We start from the raw sequence: 19,419 nt of genomic DNA on the forward strand, positions 1-19,419 counted from the left end.
TTGATATAACCTCCCTACTAATGAGAATCCCACAATGTCTGTCCACTATTTCATCCTTCTTCACTAGATTTCTAAAACATAATATGGACAAAACAGAACTGGATCTCTCTACCCCAACAAATCAGACTCTCAACTACCATGGAAACCTTCAAAAGGAATCTGAAGACCTACCTCTTCCGACAAGCCTACAACCTGCAGTAACCCCCAAACTGCTGCACAACCAGCTCTGTCCTCACCTACTGTATCCTCACCCATCCCCTGTAGATTGTGAGCCCTCGTGGGCAGGGTACTCTCTGCTCCTGTACCAGTCGTGACATGTATTGTTTAAAATTACTGTACTTGTTTTATATTTTGAATACCCCTCTTCACACGTAAAGTGCCTTGGAATAAATGGTGCTATAATAATTAATAAAAATAATATATATATATATATATATATATATATATATACACATACACATACAGTGGGGGAAAAAGAATTTAGTCAGCCACTAATTGTGCAAGTTCTCCCACTTAAAAAGATTATTATTTATTCCATGGCGCTTTAAAAGTGGAATGAGAGAGTCCTGTAATTGACATCATAGGTAGACCATAACTATGAGAGTTAAAATAAGAAAATCACCTTGTCTGATTTGGCTTTATTTATTTTTCAAATTATGGTTGAAAATAAGTATTTGTTCACCTAAAAACATGCAAGATTTCTGGCTCTCACAGACCTGTAACTTCTTCTTTAAGAGGCTCTTCTGTCCTTCACTCATTACCTATAGTAATGGCACCTGTTTGAACTTGTTATCAGTATAAAAGACACCTGTCCACAACCTCAAACAGTCACACTTCAAACTCCACTATGATGAAGACCAGAGGGCTGTTGAAGGACATCAGAAACAAAATTGTAGCCCTGTACCCGGTTGGGAAGACTGAATCTGCAATAGGGAAGCAGCTTGGTGTGATGAAATCAACTGTGGGAGCAATAATAAGAAAATGGAAGACATACAAGACCACTGATAATCTCCCTCAGTATGGGGCTCCACGCAAGATCTCACCCCGCAGGGACAAAATGATCACAAGAACAGGGAGCAACAATCCCAGAACCACATGGGGGACCTAATGAATGACCTGCATAGAGGTGGGACCACTGTAACAAAGGCTACCATCAGTAACACACTACGCCACCAGGGACTCAGATCCTGCATAGCCAGAATTGTCTCCCTGCTTAAACCAGTACATGTCCGGTCCCATCTGAATTTTGCTAGAGAGCATTTGGATTATCCAGAAGAGTATTGGGAGAATGTCATATGGTCTGATGAAACCAAAGTAGAACTGTTTGATAGAAGCAAAACTTGTCATATTTGGAGGAGACAGAATGCTGAGTTGCATCCAAAGAACACCATACTTACTGTGAAGCATGGGGGTGGCAACCCTGCAAAAGGACCAGCACGACTGATCTGTGTACAGGAAAGAATGAATGGAGTCATGTATTGTGAGATTTTGAGTGCAAACCTCCTTCCATCAGCAAGGGCGTTGAACATGAAGCGTGGACGGGTATTTCAGCATGATAATAATCGCAAGCACAGTGCCAGGGCAACGAAGGAGTGGCATCGTAAAAAGCATATGAAGGTCCTGGAGTGGCCTAGCCAGCCTCCAGGTCTCAACCCCATAGAAAACCTTTGGAGGGATTTGAAAGTCCGTGTTGCCCAGCAACAGGCCCAAAACATCACTGCTCTAGAGGAGATCTGCATGGAGGAATGGGCCAACACACCACCAACAGTGTGTGCCAACCTTGTGAAGACTTACAGAAAATGTTTGATCTCTGTCATTGCCAACAAAGGAAATATAACAATATATTGAGATGAACTTTTGTTAACGACCAAATACTTATTTTCCACCATAATATGCTAAATAAATCTTGCCAAATCAGACAAGGTGATTTTCAGGATTTGTTTTTTCATTTTGGCTCTCATAGTTGCGGTCCACCTATGATGTAAATTACAGGCCTCTCTCATCTTTTTAAGAGGGAGAACTTGCACAATTGGTGGATATAGATATATAACACCTTTTGCAAAAACTGACTATATATTGGTGATCTCAAGAGACTGCTATATTCAGAATATCATTACCATTCCAGATGCAATGTTAAAATTACAAATCCATTACAGTATATGTAATTCAATGTAAGTCTTCATAGGTATCCGGGTTTGCTGTCGAACATATTAAGTGTATATCCAGCTTTAATCTTGTCAGTGATTACCAAGATGTATAAATGTACTTACGCTGTATAAAGCTTTAAGATGCATACAAGCCCCTTACTAATACATTCCTTTTTTTAACAATTTGTATCAGTTTCTACTTATTAATGCCATGCCTTCTTTCTCGGGCATCCTTCTCTTTTGCCTGCGTAATACCATCATTCGAAAGATGCCAGCAGATGGAAGGGCACATCAATAAGCATCCTCCATTATAAAACACTGTGCTTGGTATCTCCACCTGCAACAGTGACATCCTTGTGTTTTAATGGAGAGGGCTGAGTGGTGTGACGGGTCAATTCTGTATCTGTAGCCAACCGATGGGCAACGGAGCCGTGCAGACACTGCCATCTGAAAACATTTAGCGTAAGGAATATTTGCTACTCTGTTAAATACCAGTTTGAAGACTAAAGGCCCTTTTACATTTAGCGATGCACCAGCGATCCAACCAGCGATCCGACCCGGTCAGGATCGCTGGTGCATCGCTAAATGATCGCTAGTGAGCTTTCATACAGAAAGATCTCACAGCGATGCAGCAGCGACGCAGCGCACGATACTCACCTTTCACACGCAGCGATCCTGACCTCCTCCCGCCCGCGTCCAGCGTCGCTCGTCGTCACAGCAGGAAGTCTCAGCAGGAAGCGCCCGACGAGAAATGGAGCCGGACATTCTCGCGCTATCAGCGATGGACAGCGGGGGAGCCGGTCGCTGGTAAGTATCAGGGCTATTAAGAAAGTGGATAACAAAACTAGGAGTAGTTTATTGCAGAATGACATGGTACACACTAATCAAAATAAAAATATTCCCACTTTTTCTAACGCTTTCAGTTCAGATTACAAGGGTGTTATTAAAATCATAAATAAACATCTTCCCTTACTGCATCAAGATCCAGTCTTATCGCAGATATTGGCTGGTGGACATAGGTGTGTTCCAAAGAACTAAAGAGCTAAAAATTTGAGTCATTTTTTGTCCCCCTCATTGTATTTGTCTGATTGCACTAAACCTACGTGGTTAAATTACTTGGGCAATTATAAGTGTGGTGAAAAATTGTGTGGTTTGTGCCGCTATATGGATATTACAGATAGATTTGTTAATTTTAGTACACAACAAACCTACAAAATGAAAACCTACATGAATTGTAACACCACACACTTAGTGTATATGGCAGAGTGCACATTGTGCAGTTTATATTACATTGGCTGTACCACACGCAGCCTGAAGAGGAGACTAAGTGAGCACATCACCGCTTCTAATCCAGAGTCTATGTCCAGTCGTAGGAATGTGTCTGGCTTGTCCAAACATTTCCTTGAAATACACAAGGGTAATTTATGCAGTCTTAAAGTTAAGCGAATAGAACGGGTATTGAAACCCCCCAGAGGGGGTGACTGGGAACATTTACTACACTGTCGGGAAGCCTTCTGGATACTTGCGCTTGATGCACGATATCCGCAAGGTCTAAATTATAGAAATGATCTTATGTATTTCTATTGAGTGCTGAGATTTTTGCTGTTTTTTTTTTTTTTTTGTCATTTGTCAGTTGCTATGTATTTATGCATTTATACGTGTGTATTGCACATGTTTTTATTTATTCTATGTCTTGTCCATTGTTGTATTGGTCTTTTCCTTTTTTTTTTTTTTTTTCTTTCTTCTTGCAAGGGAGTGACTCCACCAGTGATTTGAGGGCTTAGTTGTCTGCCTCTTTGATTATACACATGTGTGGAGTCCCTCTGCTGATTAGGAATGTTTATAATCATTTTGTGAACTGTTTTGTTTCATGTCTCTGAGGAAGAACCTGGTGTAAGGTTCGAAACGCGTCAGGCGTGGGGGGTCTGTTTTCCCCTTTATAGTTTTATCATGAAATTATGTGAATAAAACTTATCGTGGATTTTATTAAGTCTCCAGTGCCGGATCTTCCTTCTCTCTTCATGCTGGTAAGTATCACACATAGCGATATCGCTAGCAATATCGCTATAACGTCACAAAACCAGTGACGTTTTAGCGATATTGCTAGTGATATCGCTTAGTGTAAAACCCCCTTAATACTAAATTTCATTAACAATATACCCTGAGATTAATTTCTAGTGTGCTAATTTATGAATAAAGACAATTTGCATTTTTTGACGGTTTGTTTTTCATTATTATAAAGAGAGCACGGCACTCAGGAATAGTTTGGTTGTTGGTGCTCAAGTTGGGTATCCAACCCATCAATCAAAAATGACAAAAATCTTGGCACTCAATATGTGAAATATTCAGACACTTTTATTTTGTGCATCCAGACAGAAAGGTTTAAACGTTTTCGGTCCAGCATAGGACCTTCATCAGAAAAATCTCGTTTACTGAAATATACATACAAAAAAAGAACAAAAACAAGGCATTAATTGCTGTCCGCATCATCACAAAAATACATACTAACAAAAGACATGACAAAAATATATGTTCCAACTTCATCAAAAATTCAAAGGAGAGAGAGATGGCTAGTAGAGGTACTATCCAACGGTGCTTTGCTGAGTCAGGCGATGGTAACTCCAAAAGTGCTGTGCTGGTCGTTAAGGAAGAGGGATCCTATAAGTGAGTATTGTTGAGCATAGAAGGAACTACAACAGATAATAACTTGTAATAGTATGGTGCGCCCTTGTGCTTTGAAGGATACAGGTATAGCGATATCTCATACATGTGCAATCTAGTGCTTCCAAGATGGCTAGGAATAGAAGTCACACCAATACCTGAAATAAATAAATCCTTGCAATGGTAGCCAAAAGAGGGACAAAGTAGAGAGTCTAAAAGCAAAATGGAGGTTCTAATTAAATGCAATAGATGTGACACAATGTATATGGCAGTCATATAGCAGCACAGAACCAACTATGTGTGGTCATATAGACTGAAAAAAGGTCTAAGATGGAATACCTGGATGGCCAGTGGAAATGTTAAATGGCTAGCGTCTGGAAAGCGTATATGGACTGAGCCGTCCAAAATTAGAACAGGCAGCTGCAAAATAAATGGCCTATCAACCAGTGAAATACAAGAGGGAGACAATGAATAGGTTGAAGGAAGAAAAATATACCTGTACAGCGTAGGGCTTCAGAAAACGAGATTTTTCTGATGAAGGTCCTATGCTGGACCGAAAACTTTTAAACCTTTCTGCCTGAATGCACAAAATAAAAGTGTCTGAATATTTCACATATTGAGTGCCAAGATTTTTGTCATTTTTGTTTTTCATTATTTGCATTATATTTTTAAAGAATACAAAAAAGGAAACTATAAAAAAAAGTCTCAAGCAAAAAAAAGCACAAACTTCTAAAATGACATGGTGAGAAGTTGTAGAAATGTTCTGAATGTCAAAAAATGTGAACCATAACAAGAGTTGAAAAGTCTAAGAAGAAATGTGCCGCCTTTTTCTTTTATCCAGCCACCATTTGTAGTCAGTTCTTTCTATTTAAAGTGCGGACGGAGCGCTAAGCCTGATGCATTCGATTGACCTTAATGAAGACCTTGCTAATCTCGGTGATGAATTGACAGCTTAGTTAAACAAGTGGAAGCAAAGTATTTTAAGTTCAACCTCGTGTGAGCTAACCCCGCGTACTGAGCAATCACAGCTCTGCATTAGGAAAATTGCAGCTATCCATGGATACCTATTATCATTAAGGACATGTTCTAATAGTGGCCAAACGGAAGCAATTCGAGCACAGGAGCCAGACAGGTACAAATGACCGAAGATGAGACACTTAGCTGATATTGTGCCAATTACAGATCGCAGCAGCTAATCTGCTGTGTGACCCCATATCTTTTAGACATGACATACACGAGAAGCTACGGCTAGTGTGAATGATCATCATCATGGACAGTAATGAAGTCTGCAGACTGCGGTGCTAAAGAGGTGATGCATTAATAGGGTGCGGCCCACCATTAAAAAAGTATAAATGCTGGTTTTATCACATCTAATAATATAGTGTAAGACGTTAAGATGGAAAATAACTTTTTTTCACTGGTTACATTATGCATAGTGAAATAGACACTATGTTATGGAAATTCAACTTCTCTTAACCCCTTCACCCCCAAGGGTGGTTTGCACGTTCATGACCGGGCCAATTTTTACAATTCTGACCACTGTACCTTTATGAGGTCATAACTCTGGAATGCTTCCATGGATCCCAGTGATTCTGACATTGTTTTCTCGTGACATATTGTACTTCATGTTAGTGGTAAAATTCATTCAAATAACTTGCGTTTATTTGTGAGAAAAATGGAAATTTGTCGAAAATTTTGAAAATTTCGCAATTTTCCAACTTTGAATTTTTATGCCCTTAAATCACAGAGATACTGCACACAAAAAACTTGATAACTAACATTTCCCACATGTTTACTTTACATCAACACAATTTTGGAACCAAAATTTTTTTTTGTTAGGAAGTTATAAGGGTTAAAAGTTGACCAGCGATTTCTCATTTTTACAACACCATTTTATTTTTAGGACCACATCACATTTGAAGCCACTTTGAGGGGTCTATATGATAGAAAATACCCAAAAGTGACACCATTCTAAAAACTGCACCCCTTAAGGTGCTCAAAACCACATTCAAGAAGTTTATTAACCCTTTAGGTGCGTCACAGGAATTTTTTTGAATATTTAAAAAAAAAATGAACATTTAACTTTTTTTCACAAAAAAAATACTTCAGGTTAAATTTTTTTTATTTTACCAAGGGTAACAGGAGAAATTGGACTGCAAAAGTTATTGTGCAATTTGTCCTGAGTACGCTGATACCTGATATGTGGGGGGAACCACTGTTTCGGCGCATGGCAGAGCTCAGAAGGGAAGGAGCGCCATTTGACTTTTTCAATGCAAAATTGGCTAGAATTCAGATCGGAAGCCATGTCACGTTTGGAGAGTCCCTGATGTACCTAAACAGTGGAAACCCCCTACAAGTGACCCCATTTTGGAAACTTGACCACCCAAGGAACTTATCTAGATATGTGGTGAGAACTTTGAACCCACAAGGGCTTTACAGAAGTTTATAACGTACAGCGGTACAATTATAAAATCATATTGTTTCCACAAAAATGATCTTTTCACCCCAATTTTTATTTTCCCAAGGGTAACAGGACCATAAAAGTTATTGTGCAATTTGTCCTGAGTACGCTGATACCCCACATGTGGGGGTAAACCACTATTTGGGCGCATGGCAGAGCTCGGAAGGGAAGCAGCGCCATTTGACGTTTTTGGCTGGAATTGAGATCGGACACCATGTCGCGATTGGAAAACCCCTGATGTACCTAAACAGTGGAAAACCCCCACAAATGACACCATTTTGTAAACTAGACCCCCCAAGGAACTTATTTAGATGTGTGGTGAGCACTTTGAACCCCCCAGTGCTTCACAGAAGTTTATAACGCCCGGGCGTGAAAATAAAAAATTTGTATTTTTTCCACAAACATGATCTTTTAGTCACCATTTTTTTACTTTCCCAAGGGTACCAGGAGAAATTGGACCCCAAAAGTTGTTGTCCAATTTGTCTTGAGTATGCTGATGCCCCATATGTGGGAGAAAACTACTGAATGGGCACACGTCGGGGTTCGAAAGGGAAGTAGTGACGTATTGGAATGCAGACTTTGATGGAATGGTCTGCGGGTGTCATGTTGCCTTTGGAGAGCCCCTAATGTACCTAAACAGTGAAAACCCCCCACAAATGACCCCATTTTGAAAACTAGACCCCCTAAGGAACTTATCTAGATGTGAGGTGAGCACTTTGAACCCCCCAAAGGCTTCACAGAAGTTTATAATGCCAGGGCATGAAAATAAATAAATCATATTTTTTCCACAAACATGATCAATTAGTCCCCAATTTTTTTATTTTCCCAAGGGTAACAGGAGAAATTGAACCCCAAAAGTGGTTGTCCAATTTGTCCTGAGTACGCTGACACCCCATATGTGGGAGAAAACTACTGTATGGACACACGTCAGGGCTCGGAAGGGAAGTAGTGACGTTTTGGAATGCAGACTTTGATGGAATGGTCTGCGGGTGTCATGTTGCCTTTGGAGAGCCCCTAATGTACCTAAACAGTGGAAACCCCCCACAAATGACCCCATTTTGAAAACTAGACCCCTAAGGAACTTATCTAGATGTGAGGTGAGCACTTTGAACCCCCAAAGGCTTCACAGAAGTTTATAATGCCCAGGCATGAAAATAAAAAAATCATATTTTTTCCACAAACATGATCAGTTAGTCCCCAATTTTTTTTATTTTCCCAAGGGTAACACGAGAAATTGAACCCCAAAAGTTGTTGTCCAATTTGTCCTGAGTATGCTGACACCCCATATGTGGGAGAAAACTACTGTATGGACACACGTCAGGGCTCGGAAGGGAAGTAGTGACGTTTTGGAATGCAGACTTTGATGGAATGGTCTGCGGGTGTCATGTGCGTTTGGAGAGCCCCTGATGTACCTAAACTATTGAAACTCCCCACAAGTGACCCCATTTTGGACACTAGACCCCCCCACGGAACTTATCTAGATGTGTGGTGAGCACTTTGAACCCCCAAGTGCTTCACAGAAGTTTATAACGCTTGGACGTGAAAATAAAAAAATTATTTTTTTCCACAAAAATGATATTTTTGCCCCCAATTTTTTATTTTCCTAAGGGTAACAAGAGAAATTGGACCCCAAAAATTGTTTTGCAATTTGACCTGAGTAGGCTGATACCCTACATGTGGGGGTAAAACACTGTTTGGGCGCATGGCAGAGCTTGGAAGGGAAGGAGCACCATTTGACTTTTTCAACTCAGAATTGGCTGGAATTGAGATCAGACGCCATGTTGCATTTGGAGAGCCCCTGATGTGCCCAAACAGTGGAAACCCCCAATTCTAACTCCAACCCGAACACCAACACACCCCTAACCCTAATCTCAGCCCTAACCCTAGCCCTATCCCTAGCCCTAACCCTAACCCTAGCCCTAACCTTAGCCCTAACCCTAGCCCTAGCCCTAACCCTAACCCTAGCCCCAACCCTACCCTAACCCTAACCCTAGCCCTAACCCTAGCCCTAACCCTAGCCCTAATGGAAAAATGGAAATAAATACATTTTTTTTATTTTTTTATTTTTCCCTAACTAAGGGGGTGATAACGGGGGGTTTGATTTACTATTTATGGCGGTTTTTATGTTTGGCAGCTGTCGTACGCTAAAAAACGCTTTTTATTGTAAAAATAGTTTTTGCATCACCACATATTGAGAGCTATAATTTTTCTGTATTTTGACCCACCGAGTCATGTGAGGTCTTATTTTTTGCGGGACGAGTTGACGTTTTTATTGGTACCATTTTCGGGCACGTGACATTTTTTGATCGCTTTTTATTCTGATTTTTGGGACGCAGAATGAACAAAAACCAGCATTTCATGAATTTCTTTTGGGGGGGTGCGTTTACACCGTTCCGCGTGCAGTAAAATTGATAAAGCGGTTTTATTCTTCGGGTCAGTATGGTTACAGCGATACCTCATTTAGGCCGTTTTTTTATGTTTTGTCGGTTTTATGCAATGAAAACTATTTTATATAAAAAATTATTATTATTGCATCGCTTTATTCTGCGAGCTATAACTTTTTTATTTTTTCGCTGATGATGCTGTTTGGCAGCTCGTTTTTTGCGGGACAAGATGACGTTTTCAGCGGTACCATGGATATTTATATGCGTCTTTTTGATCGCGCGTTATTACACTTTTTGTTTGGCGGTATGATAATAAATCATTATTTTTTGCTTTGTTTTTTATTTTTATTTTTTAAGGGGTTTGCTAAAGGGGTTAACTAATGGGACAGTTTTATAGGGCGGGTCGTTACAGACACGGCGATACCTAATATGTGTACTTTTATTGTTTTTTTTTTTATTTTCAAAAAATGGATTTATTTGGGGGAATATTTTTTTTTTTTCTAATTTATTTGGCGATTTTTTAAAATTTATTTTTACACTTTTTTTTATTTTTGTTTAACTTTATTAAATAGTCCCAGGTGGGACATCACTGTCCTGTGACAGATCGCTGATCTGTCACATCACAGATCACTGTGCCGAAGGCTTCCTCATGCCTGTGCTTTGCAGGCACTGAGGAAGCCAGCTTCCTGCAGGTCCCCGAAGGCTCCCGTCGCCATCTTGGATTCGGGGGCCTGCAGGAAAGGAGCCCCCCGCAGCAGCGCTGCACATTGCGCTGCCGTGGGGGGTTCATGGAAGCACGGAGGGAGCCCCCTCCCTGCCGATGCTTCCCTTTAACCCCCGGTACACCGCGATCATGTTTGATCGCGGTGTGCAAGGGGTTAACGTGTCGGGGGCGGTCCGTGTCCGCCCCTGACACATTGTTCTGGGTGTCAGCTGTGATAATCAGCTGACACCCGGCCGCTGTCAGCGGCGCTCACCACGTGGGCGCCGCTGATCGCGGTAGACGTACTATCCCGTCCATGGGCATAGGGGCCCGGGTCCCATGGACGGGATAGTACGTCTGATGTCAGGAAGGGGTTAAAGGGGTTTTCCAGGATTGGGGTTCAAGTCTGCTGTCACTGATTCAAAACGATTTACAGTTTCCTATTTTACACAATTGCAATATATCCATTAAAAACAGATGCTGTACTGTGGCTCGGTGACTCAATTTTTTTTTTTTGCACACCCATAGACTTGAATGGGTGACTCTTATGCAACACATATAAGATACTAGTACATACTGTGACACACAGATTTGGTCAGTAAAAATAATCACTCATCTGCACTGCCTCACTGACCTAACAGTGCTGTCTGGTGTTTCATGGATAGCACTTGGATTGAAATTACAGTCATGTGAACTTGGCCTTAGGCTTGAACACTGCAATGCTGAAGGAGATCTAGCTATAAGGGCATAATGTTACCTAGCATACTGTATGTGCCTTGCTGGTGGTACGCAGTTCATCAAAAACTGAACTCCTTGTGTTTCCTCCCTCCATTAACCTTCCTAAGCCCGACATTGCAATTTCCGTATGTGGTTCTACTATTACTCCCCAGCAACATGCCCGCTGTATTGGGGTTATGCTTGATTCAGAGTTTTCATTCACCTCCTACATCCGATCACTGGCTCGCTCTTGTTATCTACACCTCAAACACATTTCTAGAATTCAACCTTTTCTTACTTCTGACTCTGCAAAATCTCTTACTGTAGCTCTTATTCATTCTCATCTGGAATATTGTAACTCTCTACTAATCGATCTCCCTCTTACCAAACTCTCCCTTCGCCAATCTGTCTTGAATACTGCAGCCAGGATCATATTCCTCACCAACCGCTACACAGATGCCTCTACCCTGTGCCAGTCATTGCACTGGTTGCGCATCCACTGCAGAGTTCAATATAAACTTATAATTCCACCCAGAAAGCACTCCATCGTTCAGCACCACCCTACATCTCCTCCCTTGTCTCAGTCTACCACCCTACCCGTGCCCTCCGATCTGCTAATGACCTAAGATTAACATCCTCAATAATCAGAACCTCCCACTCTTGTCTCCAAGACTTCTCACGTGCTGCGCCAATTCTTTGGAATGCAGTACCCAGGATAATTTGATTAATCCACAATACCCACAATTTTAAGCATGTTCTAAAAACACATTTCTTCAAACTGGCCTACTGCCTCAACATATTTATCTAGCTATTCCACCGTTGCCCATTCAAAATTTTCTTCAAAACCAGGACCCTCGTATAATCTGTTCACACACCCTATATGCACTTAATAGCCCTATGAGTCTGTACACATAATGGTTGCTGACCGGTTCATGCAGCGTTACATGAACACCCTACTTATTACATTGATGGCCGGACCATACATTACAAGCAAGTGTTACCATCCACCTTCCGTGTCTCCCCATTTCCTTATGGATTGTAAAGGGCCCGTCACACTAAGTGATATCGCTGGCAATATCTCTATAACGTCACTGGTTTTTGTGACGTAGCAGCGATATTGATAGTGATATTGCTATGTCTGATACTTACCTCCGATCGCTCCCCCGCTGGTTATCGCTGATCGCGCGAGAACGTCCTGGACCGTTTCTCGTCGTCATCTTCCTGCTGGGGCTTCCTGCTGTGGAGACGAGCAACGCGTGGACGCGGGCGGGAGGACGTCAGGATCGCCTCGTAGTGACCCCCGCCCCCAGCGATGTCGCTGGTGAGATCTGCCTGTGTGGCAGCTCACTAGCGACCACTTAGCGATGCACCAGCGATCCTGACCGCGTCGTAGAAATAAAATAATAATAATTATTATTATTATGCAGCAGAGTAAAGTATCGCATAACATTGCAGGACATAAAACTACAATGACCTGCCCTGCCACTTAGCTGGCTGTGCACTCAGGGTTGCTAACCATTCTAAAATTCCAGGATCCATCCAAAACTTTTTTGCCCTGTCTGTGAAAAAACAATTGTGGTGTCCATGATTTTTTTGAAGCTGAAGAAATGTATACAGATTATTTTGTCCGTAATTTTCCTCATTTTACAGTTGACAGTTAATGCAGCTGATGTCTTCATATCAGAATTATGGGCTGTAAATAGAGATCACATATAATATTAATGATTCATTATAATTTTATAATGTGTTCGCAAGAAATATTGTCTATCTGTGATCTTTTGATAAGTTGTCCAGAAAAAATAAAAAGTCAAGTGCACTGATGCACTGTAGGACCGGCTGTCAGTCAGACTGGCATAGCTCCGACAGGCCTTCATGACTGAAAGTTGGCAGTTCCCAGAAAAAATAAACTTCATTTTCTGCCGGATCCAGTTCTTTCAGTACAGCATCTGGGCACCTTCATAGCAATTAACCTGCAGATTAAACCTATAGCAGCAGGATAATAGCATTATAGGACAAGACAGGTTTCCTTTTAGAGGGTTGGCAGATCCATTTAATACCCAGGAATTTATAGTGCAGCACCTTTGTTGTCCAGTAGGGTTAGAAACAGTGTCGGACTGGGGTGCCATGGGCCCACCAGTAACATTGACTTTGGGGGCCCACTTTTCTCCTGCATACAAATTTTACATGACCCTGGTTGACAAATTTACCTATATCGCTACATAATAATAAACTGGATAGTTTAGTTAATGAATGATATGCTGTTTTTTTCTGTACAAAGTGAATTAAGTGAATTATGACAGGTACTTCCCATACAGTAAAGCTGGGGGTCCAGATTTGCACAGGGGCCCACCGGGGGATTCCCCTGTTCCCCTATGGGCCAGTCCGAGTCTGATTAGAAAAAAGGGTGTAATTATTTTCTAAGAACAGCGCCTGCTTTGTCCTTGAGCTGTGTATAGTATAGACAATTAAAGGGGAGGACCAGCAATACAGATGCAATTCCTAAAGGAATCTGACTAATCACATACAACACCACTCAGGTTTATTTATAGTTAAATGTAACACCACCGAGACCCCACATTATTAAATCCCCAAATAGGAAGCTTATCTCTACTCCATCTGTTTAAATGCAATTATTTAGAATTAATTGCTTTTTCAATGTATTCATGTTTAATCATTCATTATGCTACTCCATTGCGATATCATCTCTGTCACAATTATACGACTCGTATATACAATCAGATAAAAGGGTCGCGTAAACGTTTTTGTTTTTTTTTTTATTTTCTTCCTGAAAGGTTGTGTTTATTAGGAAATAGGTACCTGATTTTTAACAGCGAAAAGCAAGCAACATAATTGAGTCTACTAGGTGTGCCGCGTGTTTTCGGAACAATCAATGATTCTTATCAGTCGCCAATTCACTTGCATTAGAGTTTATTGTTATTGATGAATCATGTGCACTTGAATTGATATTGCCATACTTTTTTTTTAAATTATACCACCAAATTGAAATAACTTACAAATCATTATTATTAATCACGCTGCTGTCGGTGAAATACAGCAATCTCGAGCAATAAATATTCCCGTAGCAGCAAGAAGAGTTAACAAGCCAGATGACCCTGATCGGATGCATTTGCAGGCAGAAGCAGTAGGCTACGGAATATTTACACTGGTTTTTTTGATTTATTATATCACCTCTGGAGTTTCCAGAACCACTGTTAGTGACTGATATGTTTTATACATAGTCCACGTAATCATATTAATGCCATTCTATTATCTATGGAGAGCCAGAGATACAAATTGGTGGGTATTTGACATAGTTTAAGAGCAATGATCAATGACAGTCATGGTGACTCTTATCTAGCTAACCTACCAGAAGAAATCTATGTAGGTCAGTAACCTAGAGATTAGAAAGACTTGACAGTGTGATTAGGACTGTGGAAAAGAAAATGTTGAGGCTCTGAAATTATAGTGTGCCCTTAGCCCAGCAGTGATGTTGCTAACCGTCTTGAGAGCATAATTGGAAGGAAAGCTTGAGCATTTACCAAGGGTTGGCTTTATAGCAAAAAAAAAAAAAACACCAAAAGGATACACTGATCGCCCCGAGCCAAAAAAGCATAAAATGTGTTGATAGAAAGTGAAACTTCCAAAGTTAAAAGCTTAATAAGCTAAACAAACATTACCGCATAACGTTCATGTACACTGTACTGTGCAAAATTATTTTTAGAATATCTTTTAAAGTTCTTCATGCAAAATATATGCAAAAATTAAAATGCAAAAATGAAATAAAACACATTGATAGCAATAGTGTACTGGTTTTGATAAACTCTTGTGGACTATGTGCATGAAAACTGCTGACTTCCAGTTCCAGAAATTCAAGTTATTTAATATTTAGGCCCCAATTCATCAGCTAGGTTTTTTAAAGTCTTTTTACTATTTTTATGTTGTGTTATTTGCTGACATTTTTTGCTGACAAATTCACTGATGTGGTTCCCGCATATTGCCCAAAGTGAAAAATGGTCATTTCTTTTTGGTCTTCATCTGTTTTTGTGACTTTTTGGTGCAAAAAGTAACACGTCTTGCAAAATGTTCGCAAAAATTGTTGTTTTACAGTACGTATAATCGTTGCAATGGAAGACTGGGATATATTTGCAAAAAGTGTTTTAATTTTTTTTTTTTTTTTTAAATGTCAAAAAAACAGAAAAAGATCCATGCAAAAAGGGCGCAAACCAGATGAATGATAAATAGACAAAATGTATTTGAAGACAAAAAACACCTACAATTTAAAACATTTAAAAGGCAAAAACAATGTAACCACATCCCTCGTGATCCTATGACAATATAGTACATCACTATATAGTATAACAATCAAGTGAAATCATCCCTGAGAATAAATCACATAAAGTAATACCATATGAGTCAAATTGTAATCGAGTTTGAGCGACCCCAGAAACGATAAGAGAAGCCCCTATGCCAAACAGCAATGAACCTGTTAGGAGTGGTAAAAAGCAAAAATGATGTCCCAGTGTGTGTGAGCGAGAGATGTAATCCTATTGGGGCAAATGGCAACAAATATGCACTAACAGGAAAAGAACATGTCAACATAAAGTATGCATGAGATGCAAAGGGGAACAGGGATGCCAATGTCAGAGGGAAAGTAGTCCCGGAACCAGAGCGATGTGGGAAGCCCCACGCATATCGCTGCCAAATGCAGCTTCGTCAGGGGAAGTGTGAGGAGAGAAAGTCAGTCAAATAATATATAGAGAGGTAATTAGTAGAGTTGAGCGAAACGGGTCGAAAAAATTCAAAAGTCGCCGACTTTTGGCAAAGTCGGGTTTCATGAAACGAAACCCGACCCTAGGATGAGGTCGGCCACGAGGTCGGCGACTTACGCGCCAAAGTCGCGTTTCAAAAGTTGGTTTTGCGCTCTTTTTCAGCCAATCAGGATCCACGGACACTGTGGGCAACGTGATGACATAGGCACGGGTCACCACCATCTTTCAGAAGGGCATGCAAGTGATTGGCTTGCTTTGGTGGGCGTCACAGGGGGTATAAAAGGGCGTGCATGCCGACCGCCATCTTACTTCTGCCGATCTTAGCATAGGGAGAGGTTGCTGCTGATTCTGTAGGGAGAGCGTTAGGCAGGGAAGAAGACAAAAAAACTGCTTCTGCTGCTAGCGATTTGGCCTGCACAACACACCAGTCACTGTGTGTGCAGTGCAAGGGGAGGCTATATAGTGGTGTATCAGTGGTGTTGGTTGTTGGGCTGCCTTCTAAGGCATCCTGACAGGCTGGCATTGCTGTTTACCCACTGCTCCGCAAACTGCTTTTTTAAAAGCAATCCAATCTCCCTTAACCTCTAGTCACTTTGGTCACAGCTGCGCCATCGAGCCTGTCACATAGCGCTCAGATATTCATTGGGCCTCAAACTGCTTAAGCAATCCCAATTTTTTTTTTTGTCCTGCTGAGAAGAAAAAAAAACTGCTTCTGCTGCTGATAGCAATTTGGCCTGCACAACACACCAGTCACTGTGTGTGCAGTGCAAGGGGAGGATATATAGTGGTGTATCAGTGGTGTTGGTTGTTGGGCTGCCTTTTAAGGCTTCCTGACAGGCTGGCATTGCTGTTTACCCACTGCTCCGCAAACTGCTTTCTTAAAAGCAATCCAATCTCCCTTATCCTCTAGTCACTTTGGTCACAGCTGTGCCATCGAGCCTGTCACATAGCGCTCAGATATTCATTGGGCCTCACACAATCCAAAAGTGTCCAGTGTCCAAAAGTGTGTGCAGACATTCAAAATCTCACTTATCCTCTAGTCACTTAGGTCACAGCTGTGCTATCGAGCCTGTCACATAGCGCTCAGATATTCATTGGGCCTCACACAATCCAAAAGTGTCCAGTGTCCAAAAGTGTGTGCAGACATTCAAAATCTCACTTATCCTCTAGTCACTAAGGTCACAGCAGTGCCATTGAGCCTGTCACATAGCGCTGAGATATCAGTGGGCCTCACACAATCCAAAAGTGTCCAGTGTCCAAAAGTGTGTGCAGATATTCAAAATCTCCCTTATCCTCTAGTCACTTTTGTCACAGCAGTGCCATCGAGCCTGTCACATAGCGCTCAGATATCAGTGGGCCTCACACAATCCAAAAGTGTCCAGTGTCCAAAAGTGTGTGCAGATATTCAAAATCTCCCTTATCCTCTAGTCACTTTTGTCACAGCAGTGCCATCGAGCCTGTCACATAGCGCTGAGATATCAGTGGGCCTCACACAATCCAAAAGTGTCCAGTGTCCAAAAGTGTGTGCAGACATTCAAAATCTCCCTTATCCTCTAGTCACTTAGGTCACAGCAGTGCCATCGAGCCTGTCACATAGCGCTGAGATAACAGTGGGCCTCACACAATCCAAAAGTGTCCACTGTCCAAAAGTGTGTGCAGATATTCAAAATCTCCCTTATCCTCTAGTCACTTTTGTCACAGCAGTGCCATCGAGCCTGTCACATAGCGCTGAGATATCAGTGGGCCTCACACAATCCAAAAGTGTCCAGTGTCCAAAAGTGTGTGCAGATATTCAAAATCTCCCTTATCCTCTAGTCACTTTAGTCACAGCAGTGCCATCGAGCCTGTCACATAGCGCTGAGATATCAGTGGGCCTCACACAAACCAAAAGTGTCCAGTGTCCAAAAGTGTGTGCAGATATTCAAAATCTCCCTTATCCTCTAGTCACTTATCTCACAGCAGTGACATCGAGCCTGTCACATAGCGCTGAGATAACAGTGGGCCTCACACAATCCAAAAGTGTCCAGTGTCCAAAAGTGTGTGCAGATATTCAAAATCTCCCTTATCCTCTAGTCACTTTTGTCACAGCAGTGCCATCGAGCCTGTCACATAGCGCTGAGATATCAGTGGGCCTCACACAATCCAAAAGTGTCCAGTGTCCAAAAGTGTGTGCAGATATTCAAAATCTCCCTTATCCTCTAGTCACTTAGGTCACAGCAGTGCCATCGAGCCTGTCACATAGCGCTGAGATAACAGTGGGCCTCACACAATCCAAAAGTGTCCAGTGTCCAAAAGTGTGTGCAGATATTCAAAATCTCCCTTATCCTCTAGTCACTTTTGTCACAGCAGTGCCATCGAGCCTGTCACATAGCGCTGAGATATCAGTGGGCCTCACACAATCCAAAAGTGTCCAGTGTCCAAAAGTGTGTGCAGATATTCAAAATCTCCCTTATCCTCTAGTCACTTAGGTCACAGCAGTGCCATCGGGCCTGTCACATAGCGCTGAGATATCAGTGGGCCTCACACAATCCAAAAGTGTCCAGTGTCCAAAAGTGTGTGCAGATATTCAAAATCTCCCTTATCCTCTAGTCACTTTTGTCACAGCAGTGCCATCGAGCCTGTCACATAGCACTGAGATAACAGTGGGCCTCACACAATCCAAAAGTGTCCAGTGTCCAAAAGTGTGTGCAGATATTCAAAATCTCCCTTATCCTCTAGTCACTTTTGTCACAGCAGTGTCATCGAGCCTGTCACATAGCGCTGAGATATCAGTGGGCCTCACACAATCCAAAAGTGTCCAGTGTCCAAAAGTGTGTGCAGATATTCAAAATCTCCCTTATCCTCTAGTCACTTAGGTCACAGCAGTGCCATCGAGCCTGTCACATAGCGCTGAGATAACAGTGGGCCTCACACAACCCAAAAGTGTCCAGTGTCCAAAAGTGTGTGCAGATATTCAAAATCTCCCTTATCCTCTAGTCACTTTTGTCACAGCAGTGCCATCGAGCCTGTCACATAGCTCTGAGATATCAGTGGGCCTCACACAATCCAAAAGTGTCCAGTGTCCAAAAGTGTGTGCAGATATTCAAAATCTCCCTTATCCTCTAGTCACTTAGGTCACAGCAGTGCCATCGAGCCTGTCACATAGCGCTGAGATAACAGTGGGCCTCACACAATCCAAAAGTGTCCACTGTCCAAAAGTGTATGCAGATATTCAAAATCTCCCTTATCCTCTAGTCACTTTTGTCACAGCAGTGCCATCGAGCCTGTCACATAGCGCTGAGATATCAGTGGGCCTCACACAATCCAAAAGTGTCCAGTGTCCAAAAGTGTGTGCAGATATTCAAAATCTCCCTTATCCTCTAGTCACTTTTGTCACAGCAGTGCCATCGAGCCTGTCACATAGCGCTGAGATATCAGTGGGCCTCACAAAATCCAAAAGTGTCCAGTGTCCAAAAGTGTGTGCAGATATTCAAAATCTCCCCTATCCTCTAGTCACTTAGGTCACAGCAGTGCCATCGAGCCTGTCACATAGCGCTGAGATAACAGTGGGCCTCACACAATCCAAAAGTGTCCAGTG

At 41.7% G+C, this 19,419-nt stretch overlaps 1 protein-coding gene and 1 long non-coding RNA gene across 3 annotated transcripts in view; both read right to left on the minus strand.

Moving 5' to 3' along the window:
• Nucleotides 1–19,419, minus strand: part of TMEM132E (transmembrane protein 132E) — an 861,007-nt gene that overhangs the window by 81,031 nt on the left and 760,557 nt on the right. The gene's annotated exons all lie outside the window — the stretch shown is intronic.
• On the minus strand, nt 4,485–5,373 carry LOC141069432 (uncharacterized). 2 transcript variants are annotated; one of them, XR_012226568.1, is made up of 3 exons: nt 5,148–5,373; nt 4,894–4,966; nt 4,485–4,777 (listed from the first exon to the last, which is right to left on the minus strand). It is a non-coding gene; the product is annotated as an uncharacterized lncRNA (long non-coding RNA). The 2 variants fall into 2 exon arrangements; XR_012226567.1 differs by lacking the exon at nt 5,148–5,373 and having other exon boundaries at nt 4,894–5,136.

Source organism: Dendrobates tinctorius, unplaced genomic scaffold (genome assembly GCF_039654945.1).
Source record: "Dendrobates tinctorius isolate UK_male_01 unplaced genomic scaffold, ASM3965494v1 ptg000263l, whole genome shotgun sequence".
In the NCBI taxonomy this organism is placed as follows: Eukaryota; Metazoa; Chordata; class Amphibia; order Anura; family Dendrobatidae; genus Dendrobates; species Dendrobates tinctorius.